This window comes from Pinus tabuliformis, chromosome 3_1 (genome assembly GCF_031772625.1).
Source record: "Pinus tabuliformis cultivar Carrire ecotype Pingquan chromosome 3_1, CPIR1, whole genome shotgun sequence".
NCBI classification, from domain to species: domain Eukaryota; kingdom Viridiplantae; phylum Streptophyta; class Pinopsida; order Pinales; family Pinaceae; genus Pinus; species Pinus tabuliformis.
In genome coordinates this window covers 927,443,273-927,453,157 of record NC_142301.1, presented here as the reverse complement: position 1 = coordinate 927,453,157, position 9,885 = coordinate 927,443,273, and positions in this window count along the sequence as shown.

Genomic DNA, 9,885 nt, shown 5'->3' with positions numbered 1-9,885 from the left:
TTTTTATAGCGATAAATGTAACTGACATTTCTTCCACCCGCCCACACCATTTTTTCTGGCACACCACACACCTCGTCAGTGAAAATACCTCGTCAAGGTCTTATGGACCACATACCTCGTCAATGAAAACCGTTTCATATAATTTTTTTAAGTAGCCTTTTGTAATCATGGCAATTGGACAATTAATTTAATTTAATTTCGCAACGGTTTGTAACCTTATATATTACTTTTCTTGCACATTCGTAATGGAAACCTTTTAAGATTTAATGGTTGAGAGAGTGGTTTAATTTGACTTGGTGCAAGGGACTCATAGTTTGATGAAAGTAGAGAAATATTTTAATCATAAAAATACCCAGATTACTCGATCATGTCAAGTCAGTTATGTAAGCATTTATATCACAATAAAGAGTTGGTATTATTATAGTATTTTTTCGAAAAACAATTTCTGGATTTACATAAGTTATGGGGTTTTAATAAAAACAAAAGGTTTTTTTTTTTAACTAATTCAAGTGTGCCTTTAAAATGCACCAAAAAAATTTAAATATGCACATTATAATGGGCGATGAGAATGGGATTGATCATATGCGCTCTTCGACCCACGACTTGATGGTCATTCTCGCTATGCACAGATATTAAAGTCTGATCACATAACTTGAGTAACCTCGTCAATAAAAATTGTTGAATATATTATTTTGTTTATACCATTTTGTAATCATGGACCATTAATTTAATTTAATTCTGCAACTGTTTGTATACTTATATGCTAGTTTTCCTGCACACTCCCAATGGAAACCTTTAAGATTTAATGGGCGACAAAGTAGTTTAAATTGACTTAGTGGGAGATCATTATGGTGTGAAGAAAGTGGAGAATTATTCAAAAAAAAAAAAAAAAATTACCCAATTATTTATAATAAAGAGTCTCGTATTTATTTCTCTAATTATTTTTCTTTTAATGCTTACTTTCTTCCATGAATAATTTTTCAAAAGACACTTTTTGAGTTCACTTAAGTTATCCTAATTTTTTATAAAGACACTTTTTGAGTTCACTTAAGTTAGCCTAATTTTTTATAAAATCAAAAGACTTTGAAAATAATCCATGTATGTCTTCAAAACGCACCATTTTTTAAATATATTTATTATAATAAATGTTTTTGGGTTTTGAACCCTAATTCAATTATTATAGCACATATTTAGATAAATATACAAGTATATCTAAGGTAGTGGAAAGGTACATTGGATCCTTTCATTTAGCATATTTGTATTTACGAAATATTAAAATTGTATTTTTTATTCTTTTAAATTACCCTTCAAGTCCGCAAACATTATTTTCTTGTTTTCTTTTGGGTTGAGCTTTTTATTTCTCACATTTAGTAATGAAGTAAAAGATTATTTGCAAAGATCTTCATTATTAAAGATCTTCATTATTAAGATGCAGAAGAAAATTGTGTGTATTGCATGCATCAAGTTATTAAGTTTATTTTATCTTTTTATATTATTGTTGTATGGAAAGACACATTCCAAACATTAAGTTATTAAGTATAGAAGAGATGTTGTAATCTCCTGTAAACATTTTGACTAGATCAAAATACATCAAAATAAAATATAAAATAAAATAAGTTAATTAATAATTATATTTATTCTTATGTTTATAATTTTAATTATAATTAACTATAATTAATAATTAAACTAGCTTAGATCTATTTTAACTCTCGATCTACCAAGCACTAATAGGATCAAATTTCTTTTCACATTGAAAGAGGTTCGCATCTTAATTGATTTGATCCCTCTCGATGCTTGGCAAATTTAGAATTAAGGTAGATCTAGACTACTTTACTTAATAAGAAGAAACTCTTTCTCTTTTTCTAATTAGATATTTATGTAATTTAGTATGATATTATGCATTGAATTATGAATTTATTTCAAATTATACAATAAAAATTGTTGAATATGCTATTGTTCTAATTATTACATCAAATAAAAGCACGATGATTCAATTGAGTGATTTATAATCAACCTTCATATTCCCACTTGCACACATCAACCTAGATAGTAGTTTAATGAAGATTTCTTATTTGTTTAGGCATAGATTCTAAGTTTCTTGTCACTGTGATATTGTGGATTTATACCCTTTCTATGTGAAAGCAATTCCCATTAACACTTGGGACAAGAAAGTACATTCCCATATTATTATTCAAGGATATAGCATAAGAAAATAGTTTCCCTTATCCCCTTGAAAATTAATAAAATTAATATATAGAAAAAGATACAATTATATAAATCATACATATAGATTTTCTTATTTGTTTTTAATATTTTTTTTCCTTTACTTATGACTACTTTGTAGTATATGTCATAGTTTTAAATTATGAAAGGATATGTCTAGCAAAGTCACTCAAATAGCCTTTACAATTATATTAAATTTGAATTATGTGATGGATACATTATAACTGAAATTTGACTGTTAGTTGAACTCCTCTTCTGTGATGTTTCTTAATTAGATACTTAGTTTACACATCATATATACATGACTTGATAAATGTATCTCGTTATGGAATATGATAAGTAACCCCTTTTAGATATGTTTCTTAAGTGACAATGATGTTGTGTTGACACATATGTCTAACTAGTAAAAGGAAATGTTTTATACTCACCATCCCATTTATGCTCATCTATATTAAGCATTGCCTATGATGATGCAAAAATCTAATTTTTTTTATGAGTATTAATATTTCTTAATTAGCTTAGATAATATTAGTGCTTATTTGATGATGGATATCATGATTTTTCCTTGATGGCATGGCTCATACTGGTTGATATTTTCATGTTTTGAGTATTATTATTATACAAAGCATTGGAATTCTTATGATGATAACCACTTGTGAAAATTTAATATTATTTGTGAGAAGGTTTTTCAAATTAATCACATCATTAATTGTTGGTTGATGTTTTGAACCATCTAATGTGGTTTGTCTTCAGGATCTAATTTAATATTAGTGTGTCCTTATTTTGATATGATCAAGGACGTGCACATTTTTAATGATGTGCTTATGTTTGAAGCCTCAAGACGTGTGAAATCTAAAGTTTTCTTATGCATGTGATGGAGGAAGAAGCCTCTAGATAGTGCTCATATCCTTTTATCTCCTCATTTCTTCTCATAAAATACTCCTTGCTACTTATCAAATCCTCCTCATCACCGCTTATCAAGTCCTCCTCGATGCTAATCAAAAACTCTATTGACAAAAATATTTTATGATTCTATGGCCACTATCAAGCAAGAAGAATAAAAAAATTAATATGAGAAGGGGACTGATCATAAGCAACCCTAGATGGCCAAATTGGTGCATTTTATAGCGATAAATGTAACTAGATGCTTTTTCTATCCATCCCCATATTTTCAATCTTTCTATATATGCACAGATAGACGTTAAGGTCTTATGGACCACATAAGCAAAGTGACCTCATTAATGAAATCTATTCCATACATTTTTTGGTAGCCTTTTGTAATCACGGGAGCTAAACATTAACATAATTTAATTTCATAACTCTTTCTAACCTGAAAAAATTAGTTTTCTTGCACATTCATAATTGACGCTTTTAAGATTTAATGGTTGATAGAGTAGCTTAATTTTACTTGGTGGGATGGATTCATGGTTTAAGGAAAGTGGAAAAATATCTTAATCACAAAAATATGAAAATTACTTGATCATGCCAAGTTAGTTATATTAGTATTTATAGCAAAAATAGAGTTAGTATTATAATATCTTTTCCAACCTTAATATGGAGTTCCTTTCTTTCATGTAGGCTTCTTTTTATGAACAATTCTTAAAAAAACTATTTTTGACTTTACATAAGTTATTGGGATTATCATAAAATTAAAACAATTCTTTTAAAGCAATTTATGTATCCCTTCAAATGCACTAAAAAAAATTAAATATACACATTATAAGTGATTTTTTGTGGGGTTTGAACCATAATCTAATTATTATAGTTTGTATTCTGATATCATCAACAAATTATTCAGAGTATAAAAGCATGTCTAGGGTGTTGTAAAGGTACATTGGATCCCTTGAGTTAGCATACTTATACTTACAAAAATATTGAAATTTCATTTCATTATTATTTTAATCACTCTTCAAGTAAGGAAACATGATTTTCTTACTTTTCTTTGAGTTGAGCCCCTTATGTCCCTCATAAGTAAAATGCTATTTGTAGAGATCTTCAATACTCCACACATGGAGGACAATTTCATGTGGTGCACACACCAAGTTACTAGGCTCATTTTATCCTTTTGTACTACTATTTACTCAATTAAAAGGAACTCTTTCCCTTCTTCCAATTCAATATTTTTGTAATTTAGTATTGTTAGCCTCCTGCTGCAGCAGGTTAACCATTTTTCATGATCGACATTTTTACATGCCAAATATGTCGTACTATGCATGCTGCAATGCTCCATATTTGATACAGATGGCCAAAGAAGTGTCCATAAGAATATGCTAGTCTAAGTGCCACTGCTGTGTTCCAATTTTGATAAGCAATCCATTTTTCGGTTTAAGGCAGTATTTCAGTTGGAGGTACTTAGGCTGGAGTTCACTAACCTCTCTCTTCTTCTCATCACCCTTATTATATAAACTCCCTATTAGTTTTTCCCTTCCCCTATTAAAATCATGTATATAAATCCCCCTATGTAAATACCCCTCCCTGGCATTATAGCCATAAATCTACCAAGTCCGGGAAATCACAGTCCATCTGGGATTGTTTTTAGCCCATCCGCGTCATTAAGGAACTAGTTTGACATCTGGTCAGCTAGTAACCTCCCCCTTAAACCTAAAAACCCCCAAAAAACCCATATTCCACCCCTAAACCAAAGTTTTGCGCATAAATATTAACCCGCGCCTGTAAAAACCCGCATAAACCTGTTTCCCTAAGTTTTAACCCATCCGCCGCGCGTATTAAAAAAGGAATATTCCTGCGAATATTCCCACCCCTTAACTCGTCGTCCCTTCGCATCCGCCGCTAGCCGTCCGATCCATAGCCCTGCAAATCGACAGTGGGCGGGCATCTCCGTTCCCAACACGCCCGGCCTTTAACGTCCGGGAGTTCGGCGGTTTTGCCGCCATACTCTCGCCATGCGTCAGGCGCTGGGCTGTGGCGGAGCCCCTCCCTCCGAAACTGCCATCCCCGAAAAGCGGTGCGCCACATACTGCTTACCGCCTCCTGCCGGGTGACGTCACCGCCCACGTCACCCCCTGCACAGTCACCGCCCACGTCACCCCTTGTCCAGTCACCCGATGAGTCACCTGCCTGCGTGACCTCCTGCCATGTCACTGCTACATGTCCCCGCCACCGTACCTGCCACGTCACCATCCGTACATGATGACGTAATGCTGATGTCATCCCGCCACGTCGCCCTGCTGACGTCATGCTGACGTCATGTTGACGTCATCAGCACTTTTTTTGGTGCAAAGGCACAAAAGTTGCACTTCGGAGCCTTGGAATCAAATTCTGAGGCAGTTTTTGATGTAGCGCAAATCGCTCATCGCACGATTTTTTGGGCCAAAATGGAGAATCTTCAGGGAATCTTTAGGGAATCGTCTCACCATGCGGCCCCAGGAAGCCCGAAAAGGCGCAAAAATGATCCGTTTTCTTCACAGAGCATACCAAAATGATCAGAAGACAATTCCAGATGATACCGAGGCCGAACAACGTCCATTTACTGGTGATTAGACCCGTAGCACATCAGATTAGCAGTCCAGATTTTGTCAGAGAGTATCAGTGGAAGAAAAGACGCCAGAGAGTATCAGTCAAGGTTTTTTAGGGGCTCGAGGCACTTGAACATTGATGGAGCCCCCAGAAAGTCAAATCAATAAGTATCAGCCCATCCTTGCCTTTAAATCACCTTTAAGGCATTCAAGGCACCAGGACAGCAAGAAAGCAGAAACCCATACTCATTTATTGCAGAAAACACTGCAACAAGCCATCGAGGACAGCATCATTTATTTAGTTTTGACACATCGGCCCTGAGCACGGCCGGAGATATTTTTTTGCATTCATTTCTAGATAGGATTAGGTCAAGTAGTCATTTTTATGACCTAATTAGGTCAAGATGTAATAAAGGAACTCTGCAGAGAGTTTTTGCCCTATATATACCACCCTCTGTATAGTTTTAAGGGTTGGTTAATTGAGATTTTCACTAGAGACTCGCTGTGTATACCTGAACTTTTCTGTAATCAAAGATTGCTTAAAGCTTGGAGAGCGAACTGCGTGTTGCTGATGAATGTTCTGAAGAGTTGAAGATGGAATTCCTGCGCTGCGGTATGAAGAAATAAGTTCCTCTTATCTCTGTTTATGTGTTTGCCATTATCTAAAGAGCAGAAAAAAGGAATAGCCTAGAATTAGTTTAAACACTCTCTATGCTCAATTTCTGCTGTTTCTTCATGTTTTCCTCTAAAAGAATTGGTTATGAACATTGAATTCCTCCCGGCTCATGTTTACCCCAATTCACGTGTGCTGGCCAATTATCTAGGGATTCTTAACTGCCCCTAGGTAACGCCCTGTTATTTTCTCTGCTAATTTGTCGGAGATTCTTAACTGCCTCTCTTTCTTTAGCATTCATTCCATCCTTTGAACTTGAAAGTTGTTTCTGCTTCAGTTATCTTGCTCCATTTTCCCCTCACTGTTATTAAGGAAAGACACCAGCAGTTCCCCTCCTCGACTCCACGCCCAATGGTTTGAAACATTCAGACTATACTCTGCCTCTCTACCTGAAAGTGTCAGTTTTCCCACCAAAACTCAATCAAAGCCCATGTGCATCATATCTAGCCTAAAATAACCCTTTTCAACAAAGCTAAATCATAAAGAGAGAGCCCTCTCTCACTGCAGGTAGGCTAGGACTTGCAGTCCAAAGTTGGTTTGTGGTTACCTCGGCCGTATCCCTTTAGGAGTCAAAAGGGATAACCTGAGTGATAACATAATGGCGACTCCACTGGGGAAGTGAATCATGTGTTTATCAGTGTAAATCCTCAATTTTGACCAGTTCGCCTCGTTTTCTGGAGAAAGTGTTCCTTTCTTCAGGGTTTTTCATGTTCAGCTCTGATCTGTGATGGTGGACAGAGATCAGGCACTTCAAGGTTAATTCATCCACCTGGTGACTCCACATCATCCTCATAATAAAGACTCCGCTGGAGAAATGAACCCGAAGGAATTATACAAGCAGATCAGGCTCTTGACTTGGACTATCATCCAAGATATCATGTTCTTTCTCTTGCACCAGATTTTGCTGTGCATATTGTACTTTAAAAACAATTTTATGTCAGATTTTTATGTTTTTCCTTTGGAAAAGATTGTTGAAAGGCCTCCTTGCACATCAGAGCAGCAACTCTCAAATGCTGTTGAAGATCATCATACAGCCAAGGAGGAACCAAAAATAGAACCCAATCTTCTAGTTCCCGTACATACTCCTGTGCCTCGTAAAGTTCCTGAAAGATATAAGCTGCTCATTTTGCCTCCTGTGCTTGGTCCCCTACCGGCAAATCATCCTGAATATCTCCCTAGATTTGAAGGAGAGAATGGCATTACTGCCCATAAACATATACAGGATTTTGAAGATTATCTTAATACATTTGAAGTGGAAGATGAAGATGTCAGTCTTAGACTATTTTCCCTTTCTTTGCAAAGCGAAGCTAGGACTTGGTTTAAAGCGTTGCCTAAGGCGAGCATCTCTAAGTTTCAGCAGTGTGCGAAGCTTTTCCTTGATAGATGGATGATCAGAGGTAATTTCTTCGTGCTCATCGAAGAATACAATCATTTAGAAAGGCATCCAGATGAATCTGTTCAGCAGTTTTCAGACATATTCAATCAAGTTTATCAGTCCATGCCTTTAAATATAAGACCTCCCCTTGATCTAGCTCTATTGCAATATCCTAGAGCATTTGACACAGAAATGGAGTTCTGTTTGAGAGAAAGAGGCCCGTCCACTTTGAAACAGATGCAGGACATAGCTGTGGACGTAGAGGCAAATTTAAGAAGGAGGGAAGAACAACGCAAAGCATAGCAAGAAGAAAGATTTCATAGTGTGTTACAAAGGACAGAGAAAATGATGCAGCTGATCACAATGAAAGTGGAATGTTCAGAGCACCAGAACAGATCTCTTTCACAACAGGAAAGTAGTGACATTCACGAACAAACCTGCCACAAAACAGATGACATATTCATCCAGCCATACATGATGGAGCAGTCTCCTGATATACTGTGTGAATATAATAGCTTCTCTTCTTTCAATTGTCTGCCCAAATATGATCTGTATGATGATGATTATGAGCCTAATGACCAAATCAGCCTTCCAGAGGAATCAGATCCTATTTTGGCAGGAAGCAGTGTTCAGGTTCAGCAACCTGAACCCAATGATCAGCGTGCCCATCGCAGCTATGAAGAAAAGGAAGAAAACGCAGAGTGCGTTGATTTCAGTGAAGGAACTTTACCCTTTTGTTTTGAATCTTTTCAATTTATCAAGGATAACTATCATGCTATATATGATCAAGTGTCACCGCGTGCTGCTATTGACCGTCTAGAGGTTAATCAAGATATTGTTCCAAAGGTATTGCCTCTAATTTTGCAGCCCCAAAGAGCCATTGAATATCAGATTGAGGAGGATCCAGAAGCAGCAGCATATGACCAAAAGATCCAAATGGATCCCCCGCCTCATTATTTTCAGCCATCTGAGTTGTTCAAAGAAGAAGAAGACCAACAGCCTGCACAGATCAGTCAAGTTCTATTCGAGCCAGATTGTAACAAATTACAAACACCTCTGCAAGTTCTAAATGACCTATCCGCTGGCAGGCAGAATGATGAAAGAGATCAGTACTCTTCTCCATTAACAGGCTACAAGGCTCAGTATCGAGTTGTCGATGATCTCCCGACTCCAAGGCATGGTAGCGATCCTCAACCTTTGTACAGTTCTTTAATTCAGCCTAGAAATTGTATATATATGTTGCAGGATAGTTTTGTACAGTATTTAAACACCGCAAAGGAGGTCAGTAGCTTCCTGATCTTCTCAAAGATTGACAAAGCCATAACAAATTGCAGAATCTCAATTGGTCTCACCGGCAAGCACAAGCAGCAAAGCCCACTCATGTTATTATTGCTTAAGTGGTTGCATTGGCTATTTCACTTCACCTAACAGCAAAGTAAGTACTGTTTAGGGTAGGTAGGCAGGTAGGATCAATAAGGCAGCCAGCCAAGAGAAATTTGCAGAACACAACAACAATTGAATACAAGGCAGTCTGACTTGTTGTTCTTGACTTTTCACAAGGAAAAGCCATCCCCAAGTGGAGCCACTATTAGCCTCCTGCTGCAGCAGGTTAACCATTTTTCATGATCGACATTTTTACATGCCAAATATGTCGTACTATGCATGCTGCAATGCTCCATATTTGATACAGATGGCCAAAGAAGTGTCCATAAGAATATGCTAGTCTAAGTGCCACTGCTGTGTTCCAATTTTGATAAGCAATCCATTTTTCGGTTTAAGGCAGTATTTCAGTTGGAGGTACTTAGGCTGGAGTTCACTAACCTCTCTCTTCTTCTCATCACCCTTATTATATAAACTCTCTATTAGTTTTTCCTTTCCCCTATTAAAATCATGTATATAAATCCCCCTATGTAAATACCCCTCCCTGGCATTATAGCCATAAATCTACCAAGTCCGGGAAATCACAGTCCATCTGGGATTGTTTTTAGCCCATCCGCGTCATTAAGGAACTAGTTTGACATCTGGTCAGCTAGTAACCTCCTCCTTAAACCTAAAAACCCCCAAAAAACCCATATTCTGCCCCTAAACCAAAGTTTTGCGCATAAATATTAACCCGCGCCTGTAAAAACCCGCATAAA